This window comes from Nyctereutes procyonoides, unplaced genomic scaffold, assembly GCF_905146905.1.
Source record: "Nyctereutes procyonoides isolate TBG_1078 unplaced genomic scaffold, NYPRO_anot_genome, whole genome shotgun sequence".
Taxonomy (NCBI): domain Eukaryota; kingdom Metazoa; phylum Chordata; class Mammalia; order Carnivora; family Canidae; genus Nyctereutes; species Nyctereutes procyonoides.
The window spans coordinates 14,621,095-14,636,410 of NW_026575125.1; the positions used below are offsets into that span (position 1 = coordinate 14,621,095).

General features: G+C 38.9%; 1 protein-coding gene across 3 annotated transcripts in view; it reads left to right on the forward strand.

Annotated features, from left to right (window-relative positions):
- CDKL5 (cyclin dependent kinase like 5) overlaps positions 1–15,316 on the forward strand; it is a 215,800-nt gene that overhangs the window by 33,358 nt on the left and 167,126 nt on the right. The window lies entirely within an intron of this gene.

The following is a 15,316-nucleotide window of genomic DNA, read 5'->3' on the forward strand; positions in this document are numbered from 1 at the left end:
ACCCAGGTGCCCCTGTATATATTTAAAGTGTGCAATGTGATCACTTGATACATGTATACATTGTGAAATGATTACTACTGTCAAGTTAATAAAAACATCACTTTATAGGTTTTTTTTTTGGTGAGAATGCTTAAGATCTCTCTTAGCATATTTCAAGTATACAGTACAGTATTATTAACCAAAGTAACCATGCTGTACATTGGATCTTCAGAACTTAATTATCTAATAACAGAAAGTTTGTACTTTCAGACCAACATCTTTCCATTTCTCTATCCCCTAGCAATCACCGTTGTTCCCTGTTTCTACAAATTTAACTTTTTAAAAATTTTCATATACAGGTAATATCCTATAGTATTGTCTTTCTCTGGCTTATTTCACTTAGATAATGCCCACTATGTTCATTTAGGTTGTCAGAAATGGCAGAATTTCCTCCTCCTCCTCTTTAAAATAGCTGAATAGTATTCCATTGTATATACACACCACATTTTCTTTATCTGTTCATCCATCAGTAGACATTTAAATTATTCCCATATTTTGGCTATTTGAGTAATGCTGCAGTGAACATGGGAGTGCAGATATCTCTTGAAGGTACTGATTCTTTTTTTTAAACATTTTTAAATTTTTTTTAAAAATTTTTTATTTATTTATGATAGTCAGAGAGAGAGAGAGGCGCAGAGACATAGGCAGAGGGAGAAGCAGGCTCCATGCACCAGGAGCCCGATGTGGGATTCGATCCTGGGTCTCCAGGATCGCGCCCTGGGCCAAAGGCAGGCGCCAAACCGCTGTGCCACCCAGGGATCCCGAAGGTACTGATTCTTGAAGGTACTGATTTTGCTTCCTTTGGATATAAATCCAGAAGTAAGATTACTGGATTGTATAGTAGTTCTATTTTTAAAGTTTTGAGGATTTGGAGGATTTTTATTTTTTTATTTTACTATTTTTAAAGTAGGCTCCATGCCCAACATGGAGCTCAACATGGGGCTTGAACCCACAACCCTGAGATCAAGACCAGAGCTGAGATCAAAAGTTGGACGCTTAACTGACTGAGCCATCCAGGCACCCTTAGGGTTTGGAGGTTTGTTTTTTTTTTTTTGTAAAGATTTTATTTATTTATTCATGAGAGAAAGAGAGAGAGGCAGAGACACAGGCAGAGGGAGAAGCAGGCTCCATGCAGGGAGCCCCATGTGGGACTTGATCCCGGGTCTCCAGGATCACATCCTGGGCTGAAGGCGGTGCTAAACCGCTGAGCCACCTGGGCTGCCCGGATTTGGAGGATTTTTAAAAAAATTTTTCAGCATTGAACATTTAGGAACTGTTACCTAGGTTCTTACCACTTATCAAATAGAATTCAGCAGGTGGCCCATTATGTTCAAAGGCTATGTTTTGATGCAATGCACTACAATGAAAATTTCCAGGTTTCTAAATTTGATATTTGTAGTATTACATGACATTTCTCAGGGGAGATATAATTGGATGTCATAGAAATGTTTATGTGAACTGTTCACTCCTGTGGATTTCTCAGTGAGTGTGATTTGCAATGATTGGAGCAAAAGTGTCCTGAATCTTTTTATTTCCATTTTATGGAAAACTCAGATTTATGTTAAAACACAATTTATCCATTCTCTTGTTAATGGATATTTAGGCGGTTTCTTGGTTTTGGTGAATGCAAATAAATTACTATGTACATCTTTTAGGGGGCAGATTCTTTCATTTGTCTTGGGTACATACCTAGGAGGAAAATTGTTAAGCCATAGCATATATACAGTATACCAAACAACTTTTTTTTTTTAATTTTTATTTATTTATGATAGTCACACAGAGAGAGAAAGAGAGGCAGAGACACAGGCAGAGGGAGGAGAAGCAGGCTCCATGCACTGGGAGCCTGACGTGGGATTCGATCCCGGGTCTCCAGGATCGTGCCCTAGGCCAAAGGCAGGCGCCAAACCGCTGCGCCACCCAGGGATCCCCCCAAACAACTTTCTAAAGTAGCTGTACTAGTTTATGTTGCTTTCTTTTTTGTACCGCACTAAAGATTAAAGTTTATTATCTAGATGTATTTACTGTCTGAATATTCGATTTCCTCCACTACATGTCCTAGACCTTTGGGGCCATTTCCAAATGAATCTGAAAATAATTCAGACTTATCCTATCTTTCAGATGGCCTTAAAGGAGTATAAAAACTAAACATTCTATCTCTTCTTTTGATTGACTTTCAAGACCCATAGTTCTTTGAAGAAACTGGTTCCTGTCTTTGTAAGTTGTTTTAAGTGCTGTTTTCATGTTGCTTTTTGCCATGGGAACTAGTGTACTTTGCATGGCATTGATATGACTAGCTATTATTGAGGGCTTATAATGTGAAGTCTTGTAGTTAAATCAAGGACAATATCCTTTTGAAATGCTACTAGTTCAATTCAGGAAGTTTCAAACTGAGTTCTTACTTGATAGGTTCTGTCCTATTCATCTCCATGTCCAAAGACTCATGAAGATGATTTTTCCCCCCTAAGTGAGGGAGAGAGAGATGGGGTGAGAGGCAGAGGGAGAGAGAGAGAATCTTAAACTAGGCCAGATGTGGGGCTTGATCTCACAACCTTGAGATCATGACCTGAGCTGAAATCAAGAGTTGGACACCCAACCAACTGATCCACCTATGTGCCCCAAGACTCGTAATCCTAGTCTAAGGGATGTAGGAGACACACATAATGATACAAGTCCAAATATATTGTTACTAGAATTACAGATAAAGTGCGTGGGACCTCTATATCACAATATCACAGCATATCACATCTTACTTGGGTTGCAGAGAGGTGAATGTACCCATGTTTGGGTTCATTCATGTAGGGGGGTTAGTGTATGAGGTCAGTCTTGAAAGGGTTTTGATTGGGATGGTTTGCATGCCAGAAGAAGGGAATTGCTTGGTGGAGTCATGGAGCAGGAAAGTATACAGATCTTTTTTTGACTTAGAAAAAAGAGTTATTTTACCAATAAACTCATTGTAAATTGAAAATAATGTAAGTAGAAAATTCAATTAATACATCTAACCTACCGAACACTGTAGTTTAACAGCCTATTTTAAATGTGCTCAGAACACTACAGTTGGGTAAAGTCATTGAACACAAAGCCTATTTTCTTTTAAGATTTTATTTATTTATTTGAGAGAGAGAGCATTAGCAGGGGGGAGAGGCAGAGGGAGAAACAGACTCCCCACTGAACAGGGAGCCTGATGTCAGGCTTGATCCCAGGACTCTGAGATCACAACTGCAGCCAAGGCAGACACTTAACTGACTAAGCCACTCAGGTGTCCCTATCTTTTTTTATTTGGGTATAGTCGACACACAATGTTACATTAATTTCTTGTGTACAAGTTAGGGATTTGACAAATTTGTACATTATGCTATGCTTGTGACAAGTATAGCTATCATCTGTCCTGTTAATGTTTCTAATTAGAATATCATTGACTATGTTCCTTATGTTGTGTTTTTTACTCCTGTGACTTACTCATTCCATAACTGGAAAGCCTGTTATCTCTCTCTCTCCTTCCTCTGATTTGCCCAGCCCCCACCACCTTCCCTTCTGGAAACTATCAGTTTGTTTTCTGTATTTATAGGTCTGATTCTGCTTTTTGTTTGTTTCTTTTCTTTTTTTAGATTACATTTATGGAATACTCATAATGGTATTCGTCTTTCTCAGTCTGAATCATTTCACTTAGCATAACACCCTCTAGGTCCATCCATGTTGTCTTAGATGGCATGATCACATCTTTTTTTGTTGTTGTTGTTGTTGCTGTGTAGTATTCCATTGTGTGTGCGTATTTGCCTATTGATGACACTTAGGTTGCTTCCATATCTTGGCTATTGTACATAATGTTACAATAAACAGTGATGTATATCTTTTAGAATTTTTTTTTTAAGATTTTATTTATTCATGAGAGACAGAGAGAGAGAAGCAGAGATATAGGCAGAGGGAAAAGTAGGCTCCATGCAGGGATCCCGATGTGGGACTCGATCCCGGGACTCTGGGATCACACCCTGAGCAGAGGGCAGATGCTTAACTGCTGAGCCACCCACGTGTCCCTAGAATTAGTGTTTTCATTTTCTTTGGGTAAATATCCAATAGTGGAATTCTTGGATCATATGGTATTTCTATTTTGTTTTTTTTTTTCTTTAAGATTTTACTTATTTATTTCAGAGGGAGAAAGAGCAAGTATGAGCAGGGGAAGGGGCAGAGGGAGAAGCAGACTCCCTGCTGAACAGGGAGCCTGATGCGAGACTCAATCCCAAGACTCTGGGATCATGACCTGAGCTGAAGGCAGATAGATGCTTAACTGACTGAGCTACCCAGGTACCCCTACTTTTAAATTGTCTTTAAAGATTTTATTTATTGAGGGAGAGCACAAGTGAGCAGAGGGGCAGAGGGCAAGGGACAGACAGACTACCCACTCAGCGGGGAGCCCAAGGCAGGGCTCGATGCAGGACTCCATCTCAGGACCCTAAGATCGTGACCTGACTCAAAATCAGATGTTTAAACTTACTGAACCACTCAGGTGCCCTTATTTTTTAATTTTTTGAGGAACCTCTACTGTTTTCCACAATGGCTGCATCAGTTTACATTCCCACCGTGTACAAGTTTCCCTTTTCTTTTTTTTTTTTTTTAAGATTTTATTTATTCATGAGAGACACAGAGAGAGGGAGGCAGAGACACAGGCAGAGAGAGAAGCCGGCCCCATGCAGGGAGCCCAATGTGCGACTTGATCCCGGGACTCCAGGACCATGCCCTGGGTCAAAGGCAGGCACCAAACCACTGAGCCATCCAGGGATCCCCGGTTCCCTTTTCTTTTCTTTTTCTTTTTTTTTTTTTAATTTTTATTTATTTATTTATGATAGTCACAGAGAGAGAGGCAGAGACACAGGCAGAGGGAGAAGCAGGCTCCATGCACTGGGAGCCTGATGTGGGATTCGATCCCGGGTCTCCAGGATCGCGCCCTGGGCCAAAGGCAGGCGCCAAACCGCTGTGCCACCCAGGGATCCCCCTGGTTCCCTTTTCTTTCCATCCTCTCCAGCACTTGTTATTTCTTGTCATTTTGATTTCAGCTCTTCTGACTGGTGTCAGGTGATATCTCATTGTGGTTTTGATTTGCATTTCCCTGATGATTAGTGATGTTGAGCATCTGTAAGCTGACAGACTCTTATAGGGTGAATTAAAATTCAGATACTGAAAGCTGTGAGATAAATTAAGGAAGGAGTAGTCTTGGGAATTGAAAGGAGATTGGTGCCCAGCAGTAATATAGCTGGGCCAGATAAGCCTTGACAGTCAGCTGGGTAGGTGTCCAGACAGGCAATGATTTGAGAAGACGCTGAGGCATCGGACCTGGTGTTGGGAGAGAGTATAGTGGTGCCTGGTGATACAGTGCGGGCAGAAGGTGAGATGCCACATGGTACAGGAAGTGAGGTTTGAAGGAAGAAAATTTTCCTAGAAACCGATAGCTTCTTCTCCTGATTGATACAGACTAATTACAAGAAAATTGGACACTAAGAAAGGTGAAAAAGAAAGCAAAATCCCCTCAAATTCCACCTTAGAGAGAAGCAATACATTTTTCTGTTTAAGTCTTGGAGTATCCATTGATTTAAATTCAGTTTTATATACATGGAATTATATAGTTCTGAAAATTCCTTAAGCAAATTAAGTTGATCTTGTTAGTGTTTCATGTGTGAAAGATTATATTCAGGTTAATATATGTTTAGAAATTGATTTTTTGAAACACTGTTTATATAAGCAGCTAATTGCTAAACATGGCGGTTTCATTTCACATGGTCATAAAAACAGCTTCTCCATATCAGGAATTACAGAGGAAATCTATGGTGAAACAGTATGAGATACCCTGTTTACCAACGTTAGTTTGAGAGAAGAACTCCAACTGTATTTAAGATGAAACATTGTAGGGGTGCCAGGATGGCTCAGTCGGTTGGGGATCTGGCTTTGGTTCAGGTCATGATTCTCAAGGTCCTGGGGTGGGTGTTGGGCCTCCCTGCTCAGTAGGGAGTCTGCCTCTCCCTCTCCCTCCCCCCCTCAAGTAAATAAATACAATCTTTAAAAAAAAAGATGAAACATTGTGGCTTTTATTAGAAAAACAAGGTTATTCTGATAATGTCTTATAAGAACCAATTAATATTGGGTATAAAATGGTCTCATACATAGGAACTCAATACCCAGTTCCAGAATTCTTTTAAATAGGCAGCTAAGTACCAATGAATTTCTTTCTTTTTAATTTTTTTTAAAGATTATTTCTTTCTTTATTAATGAAAGACAGTGAGAGAGAGAGGCAGAGATACAGGCAGAGGGAGAAGCAGGTTCCACACGGGGAGCCCGATGCGGGACTGATCCCAGGACTCTGGGATCACAATCCCGGCCAAAGGCAGATGCTCAATGGCTGAGCCACCAAGGCATCCTAGTACCAGTGAATTTCTTAAGCAGCAAGCAAAGATGTGGAATAGTTTGCTCATTTCTTTTTGTTTAAAAAAAAGAAAGGATTTTTTCATTGTCAGAATATATCATGTTCTATAGCATGATTTTTTCTTCAAGGTATTATAACTCTATATCAGTAAATACAGTTCAGTAATAGTGGCATGATTCTCCATAAAATATGACATCATTTACTTTATCAATCCTACATTGACTAACATTAGGTTTTTATTCTTGATTATTCTGAACAGCACTGCAGCAGTCTACAACCTTTGCAGTATCCTTCTTTGCCCATTTGTCTGTTTTCCTTAGCATAAATTTCTAGTGGTAGGATGAGCTTTTGAATTAAATGGTACCCATAAATTTAAAATATTGCTAGATTACCTTCCAGGAATCTTTATATTACTACTTGGAGTGAGTGAGTTCATATTCCCATACCTATGAAAGAACACTAGATGTTTGTCAGTTAATTTAATCATTACCGGGATCCCTGGGTGGCGCAGCGGTTTGGCGCCTGCCTTTGGCCCAGGGCGCGATCCTGGAGACCCGGGATCGAATCCCACATCGGGCTCCCGGTGCATGGAGCCTGCTTCTCCCTCTGCCTGTGTCTCTGCCTCTCTCTCTCTCTCTGTGACTATCGTAAATAAATAAATAAAAAACCTTTAAAAAAAATTTAAAAAAAAAATTTAATCATTACCAGCGTGTTAGGTTAAAAAAGATTTTTTTTAATTTAATTACTAGTAAGAGTGAACAGGTTTACATAGATTTATTAGGTATTTGTATTTCTATTGTTTTATTTATTTATTTATTTTTTAAAGAAATTTTTAAAAAAATTTATTTATTTATGATAGTCACAGAGAGAGAGAGAGAGGCAGAGACAGAGGCAGAGGGAGAAGCAGGCTCCATGCACCGGGAGCCCGACGTGGGATTCGATCCCGGATCTCCAGGATCGCGCCCTGGGCCAAAGGCAAGCGCGAAACTGCTACGCCACCCAGGGATCCCTTTGTATTTCTATTGTGAAGGTCCTATTTATATATGTTCTTGTTTTCTTTTTGTAAGAAAAGTTGTGAGATGCTAACTACAATTCTGGGACCATTGCAACTTCTGATCATCAACAAGGATTCTGTACTCCATTTGTGTGTGTGTGGTATGGTATGGTATCCAGATACCACCTGGGTGTCTTACAGTTCAACTCAATTCTGACACTGTCTACCTGGAGATAGCATCAGATCCCACAGATTAAGGGCTCAGTCCTAAAAGATTGCCTCTGCCTGCCCCACCATAACCCTCTAAAGAGGACAATCCAAGTCCATGTATGGTCACTTGGGCTTCTGACTGGCTGGTTATAGATTGGAAGTTCCAACAACCCCTTCCTTAGCTTTGACTAATTTGCTAGAGTGGCTCACAGAACTCAGAGAAACATTTTACTTAACTAGATTACTGGTTTATTATAAAAGGATATAACTATGGAACAATGAAATGGAGATGCATGTTACAGGACAAGGTATGGAGGAAGGGCACAGAGCTTCTATGCCCTGTCTGAACATATGACTCTCCCCAAATCTCCATGTGTTCACCAACCTAGAAGCTTTCTGAATATCATTCTTTACTCCTTTTTTGGGGACTTCATTATATAGGCGCGGTTGATTAAGTCATTGGCCATTGGTGATTGAACTGGATCTCTAGCTCCTCCCCTCCTGGGAGATGGGGGTAAATGTGAAAGGTCTAACTCTTATGGGGGAGTTATCCTTAGGTTACCTAGGGGCCTTTCCAAAAATCACCTCATTACCATAGCAAGAGACACCTTCATCTGTCATCACTTAGGAAATTCTAAGGGAAGAAAGACCAATTATATATATATATTTCTTACTGTGTATCACAATATCACCCTAACATATTAAGGATATTTAATCTTTGTCTCATTTTTTAAAATGTTCTAAGTCAGGAGGTATACTTATTTACCCTTTGATTTTTTAAAACTATTTTGTAGTGAAGGATGTTAAGCACTTAATAAGGTATATAAGATATCAGTGAACAGCCTAGTGTATTGTCATAAAGCCAACATGTCTGTAACTTTACTCGGGTGAAGACTTAAACATTGCAGATCTCTAAAAGTTAGTGGTATATCAAGGGCTAGGAATGATGGGTGTGGTCTGCCTCAGGTTCTGACAATAACAGTGCATTTTCTATAGAGAATTTAAAAACAATAAAAGTAATTCATTAAAAGTTCTGTTTTAGAACATGCATGTATAAGCAGGGGGGAGGGGCAGAGGGAGAGAATCTCAGGTAGATCAAGACACCTCCCACCTCTCCCCACTGAGCACAGAATGCAAAGCAGAGGTTGATTTCAAAACCCTGAGATGATCTGAGCTGAAACCAAGAGTGGGATATTCAACTGAGTGACCAGGTGCCCTAGTTATTTTAATATAGTCTAGTTTATATGCTCTGTCCTTTATGGTTGATGCTGGTATGCTCAGAGGAATATTCTTTTATATTATCTTTTAAGAACTTTATGTTTTGACTTTGTCACACTGAGATCTATAATATACCTGAAATTAATGTTTATGTATATTTTAAGATAGAGGTCAAATTTAATTTTGTTTTCCTTATGCATATCCAAATGACTTAGCACCATTTATTGGCAATGATTGAATTTTACTTGCTGGTCTGTGGTGGCAGCTTTGTTGTACAACAAGCATCCATTTTTGTTTCATGTATGATTTTTTTCCATTTCATCTGTGATTTCTCTTTCTGTTCTTTCATCTGTTTGTGCAATATACTGTTTTTTTTTTTTAAGATTTTATTTACTTATTTGAGAGAGATTGAGAGAAAGCATGAGCATGGAGGGGTAGACGCAGAGGTAGAAACAGACTTCCCGCTTGAGCTCGATGTGGGGCTCCATCCCAGGATTCCAGGATCATGACTTGAGCCAAAGGCAGACACTCAACCACTGAGTTACCCAGGCGCCTCGTTTTTTCCCCTTTAATATACTGTCTTAATGACTGTGCTTTATAAGAAGTCCTGATACCTAGAGAGAAAGTCTTTTTGTTCTTCTTCAAGACTGTCTTGTTTTCCTTGGCTGCTTGCATTTCTATGTACATTTTTGAATAAGCTTTCTTTCTTTTCTTTCTTTCTTTCTTTCAAGATTTTATTTATTTGATAGAGAGCACCAGCATGCTTGCGCACAGGAGGGGAGGAGCAGAAGGAGAGGGAGAAGCAGGTCTCCCTGCTGAGCAGGGATGGATCCCAGGACCCTGGGATCATGACCTGTGCCAAAGGCAGACACTTAGCCACCTGAGCCATCCAGGCTTCCCAAACCTGCAAATTTCCATTTAAAAACTTACTCAGATGGATTAGGTTTGTTGTATTGGGTATCTAAATCAATTTGGGTAGAATTAATATCTTTACTATCATAAGTCTCAAGAACATAAAATATCTCTTACTAGGCTTCCTTTAATTTTGTAATGTACTGTTTTTTATAGTTTCCTGTGTAAAAATTTTCCACTTTTCTTTTTATTTCTAGAAATTTGATATGTGTTTTTAAAGTTTATTTAAGCAATGTCTACACTACACCCAAGTGGGACTCAAACTCATGACCCCGGGATCAAGAGCCACATGCTCTACTGACTGAGCCAGCCAGGTGCCCCAATTTGAAATCTTTTTCTGGTATTGTAAATGGTATTAAAAAATCATTTTTTGACTTTATTTTTAAGAATTTTTAAGGTTTTATTTATTTATTCATGAGAGACACAGAGAGGGAGGCAGAGAAGTAGGCAGAGGGAGAAGCAAGCTTCCTGCTGGACTCCATCTCAGGACCCTGGGATCAGAATCTGAGCCAAAGGCAGACGCTCAACCAGAGCCACCCAGGTGACCTGAGGGATCAGTCGTGTTGTAGCTTGTCCTCTGGCAGTGTTTTGCATGCTTCTGTGAACTGGAGGAGTCTTTGGGATGCTGTTATGATAGTCAACAGATGTTGATCAGTCAACATCTTTTTTATTCCTCAGCTTTGGTAAACTCATTTTTTTCCGCACAGTTTATGTGTAGATTATTTTGGATTTTCTTTATGTGTAGTCTGTGAATAGTGATCCTTTTTTTCCCCCTTCATTCTCAGTTGTCATCTTTTTGTCTAGCTTTTTATTGTTTACAGTGGAAGGGTTTGTCTGAATTATTCAGTTAGCATTATTGGAAGCATAAATTCTTCCTAAATGAAAAGTTAAAACTGTATCCCATTCTCATGACTGAATTACCTTTGAATTTAAACCTAAATCTCTGAGTACCTCACCAGTCATGGGGCCCAGTGAAAGGTAATAGTATCTTTTGGGACATCATAAATGTTCCTAAAGTCTGTATAAACAAATTTTATGAAATCTTTAAGTATTTAAAATTTAATTGTGATGATGAGAATTCTTAATGTATCCCAAGGACTTGTATATATATATGAAAGCTTATCAATAGTTTAAAGAATTCCTCAAAGGAGTAGAGTAAAAAAAAGGACGCCTGGGTGGCTCAGTGGTTGAGCCTCTGCCTTTGGCTCAGAGCGTGGTCCCAGAGTCCCGGAATCAAGTCCCACTTTGGGCTGCCCTCCAGGAGCCTGCTTCTCCCTCTGCCTATGTCTTTGCCTCTCTTTCTTTGTCTCTCATTAATAAATAAATTTAAAAAAGCTCTGATCCCTCAGCTGCAATCCACCTAGTAGTCAACTTGGAATTTTCCTCTGTGAAACACCACCTGACACCTGCCCACATTGACACTCATATACCACTTCTCTCCCACACACAGTTTGAAGAGTTTTTCCTGCATTTGTCTCTGTCAGCACCACACAGCACTATCCAAGCATGCCAGTGCCCTCTGCAGAAGTGGAGAACTCCCTGGGCTACTTCTGGTGTGAGACTTCTAAAATGATACTTAAGAAAAATTGGTACAGTAGAAGTACTCTTGGAACTGGAGGAGTCTTTGGGCTGCTGTTATCATGGTAGTCAACAGATGTTGATCAGTCTTGGGAAAGTGATTGCAACTTCAAATAGTCAACTTCTGTAGGGGTATCTCTGTGGGGGAGTCTGTACCATCCTGGTCCTGGAATGAGATGGAACAGCAAAAAAGGGCATTTATAATGAGGAAGGGTTCTATTGACTATTTTTTGATTTATGGGATTGAACAAACAAAAGCTAAAACTGTAATTAGCGTTGTAGAATGAACCTCCTCCCTATCCATGTTGTTGACCGTGCTTTACACATGGTAGGTGTTCAGTTAATGTCATATGTGTGTGAACTGTCATTAAGACTTTATAAAACTTTTTGAAGCTTGCAAGTAATGACTCAAATGTGCTCTTTTAAAAAAATTAGTATCTTTAATCAATCTAGCTGGTTAAATAATTTTATTATTCTTCTAGATTAAAAATTTTTAAAGATCAAGTTTAGGGGAAAATCTTATTCTAATTTTATAGCATGCTAAATTTGAATTCAATTTGCAGTTTTCCAGTTTGAAAAAATATATAGCTGTAATTATAAACAGCAAATGGATGGAGGTGTGAGACTGATTTAAGTTAAAAAAAAAAAGTGACCTTAATTTTTTTTTTAAGATTTTATTTATTTATTCATGAGAGACACACACACACACAGAGAGAGAGAGAGAGAGAGAGAGAGAGAGAGAGGCAGAGACACAGGCAGAGGGAGAAGCAGGCTCCATGCAGGGAGCCTGACGTGGGACTCCACCCCAGGTATCCAGGATCATGCCTTGGGCTGAAGACAGCGCTAAACCGCTGAGCCACCAGGGCTGCCCAAAAGTGACCTTAATTAAGTCAGAGTATTTTCTATTCATTTTAAAATGTATTGGCACTGTAACTAAAATTTATCTAATCTAGTAAGTGTTTTAGGATTCTATAGGAAGCTACATAAAATCAAATGCTACTTATTATTTTTTTACCATTGGTGGTTTACTGAATCATTTTATTAGTTGTGTATGTCTTTCTTGAGTTGAGAATTTTGCAGGGGGTTAAAGAAATCCTTTCCAGTCAAAATGTAATCTGTATACCATTTTGTCGATAGGGATTCAATACTGCACCTTTAGTAAACACAAGTGCTGGCTTTATAATTATTGTATGTATTTTTATAGAATAGCACTATCTTACAAGATAGTCTGTTTTTCAGAGTTAAAATTTTTTTTTTTAAAGATTCTGTTTATTTATTCATGAGAGACACAGAGAGAAAGAGGTAGAGACACACGCAGAGGGAGAAGCAGGCTCTATGCAGGGAGCCCCATGTGGGACTTGATACCTGGACTCCAGGATCACACCCTGAGCCAAAAGCAGATGCCGAAACTGCTGAGCCACCCAGGTGTCCCCAGAGTTTTTTTAGATGGAATAATTTTAAACACTTCTTTGGAATCTTTCAAATAAATTATGAAGCAAATTCTTTTGTAAAACAAGGGTTCATTTATTAGAGTATCTCCTAATCTTTCCCTCTATACATTTTCTAGCTATATATAGGGCTGGGTTTTCATATATATAAGTTGACTCTTGAACAACGTGGGGCTTGGGAATACTGATCCCCCCCCCACACACACACACAGTATAAAATCTTAATAATTTGTAACTTCCCCACTACTTCACTACTAACAGCCTACTGTTGACAGGAAGCCTTACTGATAACATAAAGTCGATTAACACAGATTTTGTAGAGAAAAGAAAATGTTAGGAAAATCATAAGAGAAAATACATTCCTAGTACTGTTGTGTATTTATTGATACTGCAAGTTTACATCATCTGTTTATAAGATGAATCATCTGTGTCAGTACTTGTATCAATATTGTCTTATATGAGACCAGATACACAGTACTGGAGACATTGTTACATTTTTATTTTATTATTATTATTTTTAGGGTGGTGGGGAGGGGGAGAGGGAGAGAGAATTTTTTAAACAAGCTCTTAATTAAGAGTTGGTCACTCAACTGATTGAGCCACCCAAGCATCCTGACATTGTTACATTTTTAAAAAACCACTTATATGTGATGATAGGTTAATAGGCAGTTTCTCCAATTATGAGAGAGGCAATACTATACAGTAATGTAATTCTTTGAAAGCAAAGTCATAAAACAGTAAGAAAACTAACATTAATTTTTTATTAAACATCACTCACCTTGTGTCTATTTAAGGATAGGGTACCCACTTCCATATAACTCTTGCACACGATGTTGTATATGATGAATACTTAGGCAATGATGATGCCACAAAAACATTTTGTACAGTTCCCGATGTATGGTTATTAGATGTTCATATGAAGACACACAACAGAAAAGTTAACTGTATGGCATGATGATTATAATTAAGTAGATGTGGGTCATGAAGGTTTTCATCCTTTTGGTCTTCATGTTGAGTAGGCTGAAGAGGAGGAGCAGAAAGAGGAGGAATTGGTTTTGTCTCAGGGGTGGCAGAGGCTGAAGAGATGGAAGGGGAGGCAGGAGAGGCAGGCACACTCTGTGTAACTTTATGGAAATACATCATAATTTCTGTCTGACTTTGTTGCTTTTTCATTTTCCTAGAAATGATTTGATATGGTACTACAACTGTTTGATTGAGTTTCAGTGCCCATATCATAGAAAGGTCTAAGTTTTAAGTGAAAAGCAGCCTTTCATAATCAGAACCCTTCTGCCAGATTGTCTAATGTCAATTTGTTTTCTGGTACTGCTTCTTTAACGTCTTTATCCTTATCATCTGGTACTGGTTGGGAGGCACTCAACAAGACTTCAATTGTCTTCTGTTAACTTCCCTGATGTGGTGTGGGTTAACTCTTGAATTTCTCCAAGCTCTGTATCTTGAAGGTCTTTTACCTGCCCCACCCCCATCTACAATCTCCTTCATGGTTTGCTTGATGGGCTCTGTCGTAATGCTTGTGTGGAGTCACTCAGAACATCTCAACACAATTTTCTCTGCCAGGATTTTTTTTACAGCTTGATGGTTTTCATGGCTTTTTCTGTAATGGTGGCATCTTCAATGGGGTAATCCTTCCAGACTTTGATGAAATGATGTCTATCAGAGTTTGCTTCCATAGTGTTGATAGTCCTTTCCATAAAATACCGTGTGTAGTGAACCTTGAAGATCCTTATCACCCTCTGATCTAGAGGCTGAAACAGATGTTGTATTTGGGAGCAAGTAGATCACTTCAGTGCCTTTGATGTTGAACACATGGTGTTCTGGGTAGTCAGGGGCACATTGTCCAAAGTCAAAGTACTTTAAAAGGCAAGGCAGTCCCTTACTAGCCTGACTTTAGAGACAAAGCATCCATGGAATCAGTCCAGAAAAAGGGTTGTCATTGCCTAGGCCTTCTTGTTGTATAGCCAAAAGACTGATAGCTGGTGTTTATTTTTTCCCTTCAAGGTTTGGCAAGGGTGGGAGGTAACAACTTTATAAGGTTAGTCCCGATTATATACCTAACTGCATTGTACAACAGAGTTAGCCAATCTCTTCCTGCCTTAAGTCCTGGTGCTTAATTCTCTTTGTTACTAATAAATGTCCTTTGTGGTATTTTTTTTTCCAGAAGAGGGCACTTTTTGTCTGCATTAAAAACCTGTTCAGTCAGATATCCTTTTTCCTTAATGATTTCCCTCCCCCCTTATAAATCAGCTTTATTCAAAAGTTTTCAAAAATTTACACTTGACAAGACTGAATGCAAAAGTTTAAATCTGCCAGATAACTCATATTGGCTGTAGGTGAACTCAATTTACATTTAGTTAAGCAATGCTCATGGTCAACCCTGAGGGCTTTACATACATTCTTTCATCTCTACCACAACCCTCTTCATTGTTTTTGATTCAACAAATAGACTTGACTTTGTGAAGCTTACCTTCTAGCAGGGAACAGACAATAGGT